Consider the following 10,199-nt stretch of genomic DNA (forward strand, 5'->3'; position numbering starts at 1 on the left):
ACTTACAAAAAAAAAAAAAAAAAAAAAAAAACTAAATTGATATAGCAGGGCCATAACTGGGGTTTGCAGGGCCCCGCTGCAGGTTGTACCCATGGGCCCTGTTTGAAATCGTGTAAATAGCACAAATAAATAAATAGAACAAAGATAGAAATTAAACAATGTTTAGTTTTTTTCAAGTTTGTAGGTATTCAGGTAAAGAAACTGAATAATCAGATGTAAAATAGCATTGCATAGTCTTCACTGTATAAATTAAATATTGATTAGCTCTTGTTAAAACTACACAGTAATTCAGTCAAGAGCAGTGAGTGATTTTCTCTCTTTTATTTTCTTGGAATAACATTAAGGACACCAACAGCAGCTAGTAAATTAGGCGCCGTCACTTTAAGAGACAATGCATCCAATATAATGATACACATCCGATTTCTTTCTCAACTGTTTATGTTCACTTAAGACATAACCGACAGTTTTTCGAGGATACTCACCAAGTATGTATTTGTCCGTTCAAGTGCAAGACGAGGCAAAACTCAATTAGTTGTTCAAGGGCTATGAGACACGGCTCTCTGCGTGCGTGATGTTCACACAGAACACAGCGCGTGGGTGCTGAATTGGGCTCTTTCGCGTCTTTTTGTGCTTGCATTTTTAAACTGGCAAGGTGTATTTGTTCGCAGAAAGGAAAGCTCGGTTGGGTGTTTGCGTGCTGTCTAAGACGCGGCTCTCTGTGTGCGTACCGAGTACTCAGTTGAGTTCTTTCACGTCATGTGCTTGAATGCTTTAAAATCTCTTGAATGTTTAAATTGGTAAGGCTTAAAACTTTTATGCTGGCCTCGGGCTGTCGGTTGAAAACGCCGGGGACCCCTATAATCGTCACCACCTTTCACCCACTAGCCCTGGATATAGTAAACACACACATACAGACACACATACAAAAAAAAAAAAGTAATTTTAAATATATTTGAACGTGTATTTTGCTAGTTATTTTTTTTTTATCATATTTATTTTCTCTAAAATTTACCTAAGCCCCCACCAAAGTAACTGTGGTGTTTAAATGACCAGAGATTGTATGTATGAATGAGAGATGGGAGAAACAGTTACATAGCTGTCATTTAAACCAACCACAGGGAAAATATTTTCCAATTCTCCACCTGATATATGCCAGATCACGCACTTCCTCTCTTCACATCACTCGTATGCATGGATCTAATCCTAACTTATTTTGTCATTTACCTGATACGGTCTGGAATAAGAGTTATCATGTCCAATTTCACGCTAGACAGTGAAGTAAAACTTAAGTAACGGTAAACTAGGGGCTGTGTAAACAGAAATGTTTTGTCCTTTTTCCACCTTCTCTCCTGTTTCTTTCTACTTTGTCTTTTTTTCCTCAAAAAAGCACCAGATAGATTTGACACATGGCCTGCTTGCACATGGGCACATACACACCTTTAACACCCTGGGGTCGAGGGTGTTTTGGGGCCCTGGAAAAGTTTTGACATGCCCTGACATCTGTGCTTTTTTTTTTTTTTGCTTACAAACATTTGAATGTCTAAAGTTTAATAACACTGTAATCAGCACAAACTGGGCTACAATAATATGTGAGCAGCATGTATGTACGTGATTGTGTTTTTGAGAAAACAACGTTTATGCGTGCTTAGTGAAAAACTACAATTTTAAAGTCACTGAAATAAGGCCATAAAACACATACAGAACATTTGTTCACAAGACTTTTGAGAACTGGATCTTGAAGTCTAGAGTTTTTGCTTCAGAATGATGTGAAAATCATCTTGTTTACTCACTCACAGAAAAAAATATTTTGATTTAAATTTTCTAAGACACATTTTGTGTAGAAAAGTAATATGCGAGGGGGCGTGAATGGTCATGGATAATGCTGTGATTCACACCTGAGAAGACAAAGGCCCGCATAATGAGCTGCATAATGAGCGAATATGAGGAAAAAATAAATGTATCTATTTTTTGTTTGTAGTTTATTTAGAATACATATAACTATCACATAAAATAACTCATGGGAGTGTGTGCATCACATGGTCTTAGCTGTGGTCCAGGTTCTTGTGCAGGCAGGAATCTCCATTTCCATGACCAAGTGGGCTGCTTTGCTTTGGCTCTCTTTGCAACAGGTTCTTTTGCACTGTTATTCTCACATCTGAAATAAAAAAGCAAGCATGCTGTGCATGCTGTTTACATTATTAACATTATTATGATGTTCACTGATACTAGTACTAATTTATCGAAACAAAGAACACAAAGAACACATAGCAAACATATTTTACCATGCAGTAAATAAATCAAATGAAAGTAACATCTGTAAAATAGTGAATGCACACTTACTCTAAGATTCTGAACGGAGTTGAAAACTGAACGAGTGTCCCCTTACTGTGAGAGATGCAGGTGAAGGCAAGAGTGGTGTATTCGGTCCTAAAATAATTTTATAAACAATTGTAAGCATTTTTTCCCCACAGTACCTTAGTATAGTATGCATACTTCATGAGAAAACAGAATGCCAATAACAAAGAAACTACATTTTAACACTATCAACCACAAATAATATTACCACATATTCTAGGAATAATACAATTACAATTACTATACTGTGCACTTACTCAGTATGATTTTCCAGCGAACTCAAAACTGAACGACACGTGTGCCTTTCTTGTGCAATTATGCCAGTGATGCAGCCACAGTCCTAAACGAAAACTGAAAAAGTTGTTAGCAATTACCAGAAGATGCATAGCTGATAAATAAATTGCATCACTGATAAGAAAGGACGCGCGTATATGTCTGTCGATGCATCACTTATTTACAGCTTACTTGATACGTTTACACATCAGACGATCGCGAACGCCAATGACCGAGTATAAAACATTCAACATATTAACATTATAACTCACATTACTTTTATATCGTTGCTGTCTATTTTATAGAACATAAAAAAAACTTCCTGGCGTTGTGAGACATATATGCAGTGAATGAATCTGTACAACATATTTTGCATGTTCTTTTGACTCAACTAATAGAAATAATGTTCTATCCCCACTAATATGACATCCAAGATGATGGTGAGTATGGCAACTATTATTTGTATTAGTTAATCTTATTCTGGACTGATAGTTTGTGTTTTCTTTTCCTGTGTCTGTATTCACACTTCCTTTGTCTTATTTTCTGATTCTGATTCTGATTCTAATTTAGTTCCTTATTAACTCATATGTATCCATTTTTTTTCAGTTCTTTGTCAGTTCTAGTCTCAGCTTATTTTGCTTAGCTGATTTGCCTTTCTTCTGTTGTGTTCTTCTTGTTTTGTTCTGGATTATCTCATATTTTTACTAAAATTGCGAACTGAACTATTATGTCTGAGCTATCTACTCTCCTACTTTTTCTACAACCGTGGAAGTGTGGCCAAAAAAGTGGAAGGATTATTTCTAAATGAAGATCACGGAGACCAAGGCGGCAGACAGCGCACCCTGTTTGTTTTCTTTATTTTATAAATGCACAAAGTTTTGTTGTTATTATGTGTGTATACAAATAAAAGTAGACCATTTACAGATTCGATTGATGTATTGCTCTTATCTGTAAGATCAAAACTGAAAGTGTCATTTAAGTTCTTTTCGGTGTTATTAGGAGAAGATGCCACAAAACACGTATCCGCGTTTGTCGACCCCAAAGGGTTAAATGCTGATTTCATAAGCAGCTAAGTTTCTGATTCAAAGATTTTAGTGAAATGTAGGCTATATTTAAGTGTTAAGGACATATGAAGAGCAGTAATACTCATGCAGTCTTGTTTTAGGATTATTTATATACTATTATAATTCATTTAATATTTTGTATTAATAGCTTTTATGTTTTATATTTTCAGTTTTCATTTAGGAATTGTATGCTTTTGTCATTTTTTTTATTTAGTTTTTTTTATATTTCTGTTTAGTTTGTTTTAATTAGTTTTAATACTTCAACTTTTTTTTTATTGCTTACTTTTTTCACTTAGTTTCTCATTTTCAAGTTTATCATCGGTTTTATTTCTTTTCTGCTTTATTGCAATTAACAAAAACTGTTTTTAAAGGTGGTAATTTTAGTTAACAATAATAACAACACTCATGGATATGTACCATATCATCTACATCCTCACATAATTAGCCTACAGAAGCTTGTCACTCATACTATGTTAAAGAAAGACGCTCATAGGACCTTTCTGTTTTATTGCCAGCAAACACTCAAGCAAAGTGTTTAAAACAAAGGTTATCTGAGGTACTTTGTCTCGAACGGTTACCAGGAAAAACGACAGCTCAGTTTAGTCTTAACGTTTTAATTACCCTGCCAAGCAGGCCTTTAAATTTATCATTTTCAGACCAGTCCAGAGACGTGCAACCTAAGCAATACCGTCACTTCAGCTCAAGCGCTCGATCGATCGCCTCCCATGCTAAGGCTATCCCTGAACCCGTAATGTCTTCCAACGCTAGAGCCGTTTCATGAGTCCAGCTCATTCCTCTCCCATTAGCCTCCATTTTACAATTCTCAGCTAATGTTAATGAGACTGGAAGGTTTTGTGCACACATGTCTAATTGCCCTACTGTTAGGACGTGAAATGGCTTGAAGCAGCAATTTATTGAACAAATCGCCATGTGAGGGGAAAAAATGGTCAAGGAATGGCGAGCAGCTGAGACCCACCTGCTTAGCGTGTCATACTTAGCGCACAGCTTTTTGAAAACACGTCTCGATTATTATTTCAGTAAAGTGCTGCAGAATGGGCCGTGTTGATGGGAGCGAGCAAGTAATTACTATTTAGATGGGAGAAAGTCCAGTGTTTCTTGAGAGCCTAATGCACAGTGATGGTGGCCAAAGAGGGAAAAAGTGCACATTTAAAACTTCCTCTTGAAAGTGTGCCTATTAATTTTCAAAACAATTCAGTCAGTTATTTTGACATTAATGGTAAATGCCAAGCGAGTGCATATTGACTGATAGCCACACGCGCACACATACACCTGGATTGCTTTCATATGGGCCTACGAGAACTGTTCTCTTGTTAACATGATTGCAGCACCAGATCAATAGCAATTTTGTTGTGGGTCACATTCTCAATGACAGTGATGTACATCCCAAAGTGTAACACCTCTTATTCCCCTAACATAAAATTGGAAAATCTGTCTCTCAGAATCTCACAGAGGTCCTTACGACTTCACAAGGCTTCTCTAGGTTTCAAGCCAAAGTGCCCAACTGTAATTGAAGTTTCATGGTTCTACAATAAGCCATTAAGCCATCTACTGGTAAACAAGTAGCTAGATGTGCTCAATGCTGTCATTCTCTTTGAAAGTCACTTTGTAAACAGAATGTTTGATTGGTAGATACATCACATTATTCTAAGAAGGACAAGCTATTGATTTGATACACAGGAGCCTTCACTAAATAATCAATTTTCACTGTTTGGACAGTATACATTTAATCATGAACATTGCATTTATTTATTTCACACATTTTTTGGAATAACTCCCTGTCTTGATTCATTTCAAGGAATCAGTTTGAAGTGAGTATTTCAGTGAATTGATTCATTAATTTTGAATGGAAGTTGTAGTGTGGCATGTTTAATTTTTTTTAATGTAGTAAAATTATAAATGTAGTTAAAATATTGCAGTTTAGTGCTATGGAGTTTTATATGTGCATATAAATTATATAATTGCTGTCATTATTGTGTTTATTTAGTGAAAAACCTTGTAAAACATGGCTTGTGCGTATGTATATGTGTGGTGTAGGATGTAACTTAGTATGGTATATTAATACTTGCACATCTCTATTATGTTTAAAACATGGAACAGTATATTTTTCAGTGTTTGAAAACAGATCCAAAAATCTGATTTAAAGGTTCTTACATTCATAGATATAAATGATGTAAATACAATTACATTACAAGTCATAAAGTCAGATTCAGATTTCTTTCCTGCTGTGAGGCCCGTGACTGAGACCAACCTAAAGCCAGATAATGGACTAAATATGACGAGTTGGATTTGAGAAATGAGGAAGGTCATTGGAGACAGGTGGATTCTGGTGCGAGTGTGAAAGATGGGATAATTGATCATGCGGGAGGCCATCTTTCTCTACCGCTCCCCGAACGCCTCTCTTCAGAGCCGGAGCTGCTGACCGGTTTTGAAAGATATCATCAGCAACCCTCCCGACAACACAGTGGGTGTCCATTCTGCCCTTGCCTCAGTCTCCCGTGAGCCATCACGCCCTTCTCCATCCTGTCCATGAGGACCGATTCTGCAGTGGGAGGAAGTGCTCATACTGCCCTTAGGAAATTGCAGTGTAGGTGACCTGTTCCTTCAACCTGTTGAATGCATATGGAAATATGGAGGATGTGTTAGTTATAACTATGATGTGTCCCTTTTATGCGGTTTTGAAAGTTCAGAATCGGTTCGTGCTTTTGGGAGACAATAACTCCATTTGTTGTGCACTTTGATCTTTGAAACATTGCAGACCTTTTACTTTCACATACGGCTACAGGCGACATGAAAGGTAATATATTGTTGCTTATAGGCCTGTTACTGTTACTGTTCCTGTTACTGATTTGTTTTTAGTTAAATCGCTTAGGGATGCACACAATAACGGTTACAGATTACGTTACCTTATTTAAAATTTAATAATAAGTAGTGTAACTACTTCAATTACTTTATTAAAGTAATGCAACTGATTACATTTGATTACTTTTTGATTGCTTTTCTAAATTTCTAATTAATGTTTTCAACTGTTAATCATTTTGAAACTTTTAAACAGGCAGGGTTAACCTTACAGTAGCTCTCAACACTGATTACTGTCAGACTTCTCAAAATCCTTCATCACTTGAATTAAGATTATACAAATTGAATTTTAAAGCACAGCCACCACAAAATCAGACTTTAACACATTTTTTTACTTTGAGATCGTTTTGAGGTTAAATACAGATTTAAAATAAGATGTATTTTAATAGCTATGATGCTGTTTTTGAAATCAAATCTTTGCATAGCTATGACAAGAAACACTGGCACGTAACAATGGTTTTGAAAAAACAGTGAATCTTAAAAAATAAAACATACATAAATCCAAATAGGAAATAAAACAGTTATCAAGTAAGCATGTGTCCTATTCTGTATACTAAACTTCTGAAACATTGGTGTCTCATATTTTAGAGCAGTCAATACGATTTGGGAAAGAAATCAATCAAATCTGTATGTGCGTGAAAATGTTCAGATGTTACCCCCTTTGTAATCGTTAACATTTTCATAAGTAACTAATTTAATTGCACATTTTTCTCAGTAAAAGATTACAGTTACAGTTATTTTGTAATTACATGTAACTAGTTACTCGCCAACACTCTTGGTACCCATATCAGTTATCATAGATCATATAATTTACAAGTTACTTAGGTTGCCTTTGCAGTCATTTGCTTAAATGTATTCTACAAAAGAATAGAAGCTCCATTGTTGTCACAAAGATGCATATTTGTGTAGTTAAGCATACCATCTTTCTGAGTGAAAACGTCAATATCTCTTTGGCAATGACAAATTTGTACCTGACTTTGGATCCCTGTCAGAGTAAATAGCCTTTAGTATTTTGAGGTACAGTTATTATAAGTCTATGGTGGATAGAAATCTCAATCAATTACTTTCAAAGCTGTGCCTAACTTTTTCCTCCCATCTATTTAGCCTGGGTTTTTGTTTACAGCACTGACAAACTGTAAATCAAGCTAAATCACTTTGCTGGGTGGAAAGGCTTGTTAACTTAATAAGCTTCTCCCACATTTGACAGGCATAATGAGTTAAGTTGGGAGCGTAAAAGCTCAGGCTAAACCTACACTGCAGTATTTGAGAATGTAATTGATGCTGTTGAGATGCGGCGAATACAAATGATATCATCTTAAAAAGAAGCTGTGTCTCCGACGGATGATCAAGGAGGAACCCTGTCTCGTCATGTCAGCGCTATGGCTAAAGATTGTTCCGGCAACAGCCCACCGGGAACAAGAGCAGCCGCGTTTATTTTGATTGTCTGTCTGACTATAGGATTTTAAGCTGTCTTAGAGTAACCCAAGCCCTGAGGTGTTTAAATCACTTAATTGTCAGGGAAGGATCGCAGTTGATGGCGTTAGCAGCCAAGTATCATGAAAACTCCCAGGAAGTGTCAGTTCAAATCCAGTAGTACTTGACGGCACTGACACCATGTGAACCGTCTTGATTTGATGTGTGTGCCGTGGAGAAGAGAGCCTTGCTTAATTTGAACCTTTGTCTTCATTTCGCCCGTTGTGTGCCTGGAGCTTCACACATATCTTAATTCTATAAAAAGCTTTCTACTGCACATTGAAAAATTTATAAAGATGTGAAATTCTGGGTACTGAGACCATCTGGCCTTTTGTTTCCTGGAGGTTATTCTCATAAAACATTAATGGTTTTGTCAAATGTTTTTTGAAGGAAAGCAAATCTGTTTATCTTTTTCCACCGTGTAAATTAATGTTCATTTCACTTTCCTTTTATTTGAAGCCTGCAATCAAAAGAAACGGTTGAAAGGGCAGCGCATCATCTATAACAAATGCTGCTAACCGTTTTTATGAGCTCATCTTTAACACCTAGTGGCTGTGCGTGATACAGTAGAAAAAGCAGTCAAGCATTTTAGATTTCTGTGATCCAGAAATGGGAATCAAGAACCAGGTCTTATTTACATTTTTCTTTCATTTAAGAAAAAAAGAAACTTGTATTATCAAAAAATATTACCAACATTTATTATTATTGTTATTATTATTAAAATCAATAATAATACTAAACCTAATAATAATAATAATAATAATGGAATTGGAGCCAGAGTTTTAAATTTCCTGCATTTCCCATTCTTAGGGGCTAAACCGTTTTTCCTGTGATCCGTCAGTGTTTTATTTTTGTAGCATAAAAAATTAATTTGTAAAGACAAATGTCAACAAAACACCATAAGACATTGATATACCTTGTTCTATGCATGCAAATTATTTATTAATTTGCGGTTGAGTTAACAAAAGGTTGATTTTTTTTTCCACTTGCTGTTTTCTTATTCGAGAGATATTATGACTTCTCTTCTTATTCATTCAGTGTTAAAACCGTGACAGATGAATTTTGTTTTCCTCTCTGAGCCTCAATCTTCTTGCATTTAAACCGCTTTTTCACTTATCTCTCGTATTGATGTAATTTGCTTGGTTCCTTTACTATTTCTCAACAGCCTTTTGTTTGCTTCCCTTCTGAATTCATATCTTGTTCTCCTATTGCCACTTTCTCTGTGTCTCTATATGACAATACTTGGTATTATTCCAGCCATTATGTGAATGCAGCACTCTCAATTAAAGCGTAACACAGCACTTGCCACTTGTGTGCAGAATCTTAATGGCGCCGCCTTTCCATTTTCCTGCCTTGTCACTGCGCGTTGGATCCAGCAGGCGTCCATCACTGCTGCGCTCTTGGACATTGTTCTTGCTTTACGCAGAGGGAATTTAGATCAGAATGGTGCAAATGGAAGGCATGACTCACTGCACACACTTTCCTCTTTTCATTTCATTCCTTTTCATAGATCTTTGGTTAGATCTACTAGGCTACTAGGGCTGTCGCGATTCGTCGATTTTATTCGACTATTTGATTTTTTAAAATCCTCGACTTCATTTTGCTTGCGTCGACTAACCGGCAAAATACCGGAAGTGGCGCATTTCACGGATGAGAATCCATAAAACACATTATTAGGCTGTTTCCCAAGGCTGCATGATATATTAAATCATAATTAAGCATAAATGTGAATTCACAAACGCTACGATTTAATTGGCAAAATAATTATATGCGATGCAGTTCTAATACAGTATATGCGCTTTAATTATTTACATGAGTGTAGGTTAAGTACGTGCGTCACACAGCGGCTCCGTTCACAGTAGTTCCACAGGAACTGTTATCATTTACATGTGTGGAGCGTCTCAAACTCCATCTCTGCATGTTGTTGTGAGTTTGGGTTTATTATAACATTCATCTGGGAACGCAACGTGCGGCATTTCATCAGATTTGTAAGGTAAATCATTTATAAATCTATGCAAACTCAGGAGAAAACATCGCGGTTTCAAAATAAAAGCTCAAACCCTCACTCTGAGTTTACACGTCTTGATGTCCACATATTCATTAAATTACAGTGGCTATAGCATTTCTGTCCTAAAGAAATGGCCAAATATTAAAGAT

At 36.2% G+C, this 10,199-nt stretch overlaps 1 protein-coding gene and 1 long non-coding RNA gene across 5 annotated transcripts in view; one reads left to right on the forward strand and one right to left on the reverse strand.

Annotated features, from left to right (window-relative positions):
• The window catches only part of LOC107756106 (cell adhesion molecule 1-like), a 328,363-nt gene that overhangs the window by 40,534 nt on the left and 277,630 nt on the right, over positions 1-10,199 (forward strand). The window lies entirely within an intron of this gene.
• Positions 2,120-2,647, reverse strand: LOC107756107 (uncharacterized). Its single transcript, XR_001641782.1, has 3 exons — positions 2,613-2,647; positions 2,341-2,427; positions 2,120-2,155 (listed from the first exon to the last, which is right to left on the reverse strand). It is a non-coding gene; the product is annotated as an uncharacterized LOC107756107 (long non-coding RNA).

Source organism: Sinocyclocheilus rhinocerous, unplaced genomic scaffold (genome assembly GCF_001515625.1).
Source record: "Sinocyclocheilus rhinocerous isolate Xijiao unplaced genomic scaffold, SAMN03320098_v1.1 scaffold682, whole genome shotgun sequence".
NCBI lineage: Eukaryota > Metazoa > Chordata > Actinopteri > Cypriniformes > Cyprinidae > Sinocyclocheilus > Sinocyclocheilus rhinocerous.